Raw genomic sequence first — 327 nt, forward strand, 5'->3', positions numbered from 1 at the left:
GGGAGAAATCGATAAGGTGGGAAGAGAGTGGGAGGGAAGAAGGGATGAAATGGGTTGGAAGTGTAAAGAAAACGAAATAAAAAAATTTGGAAGAAGGAGAGAAGAAGACAAAGAGCTAACTGTACATTTTTCTTTTTTTTATTCATTTTTATAGCTGTTGTGGTCGCCTACCATCACACTTTGCCTCTTTCCCTTACTCTTAAAAAAGCGTCGTGTTCTGAAATGCGTGCGATAAGGACATCAGAAGGAAGAGGGAGAATTTAAAATAGATGAGAAAGATAACTAAAAATAAAAAAGACAGACCAAGGAAGGGGAAGAAAGAATGAA

The sequence above is a fragment of the Penaeus monodon genome, chromosome 21, assembly GCF_015228065.2.
Source record: "Penaeus monodon isolate SGIC_2016 chromosome 21, NSTDA_Pmon_1, whole genome shotgun sequence".
Taxonomy (NCBI): domain Eukaryota; kingdom Metazoa; phylum Arthropoda; class Malacostraca; order Decapoda; family Penaeidae; genus Penaeus; species Penaeus monodon.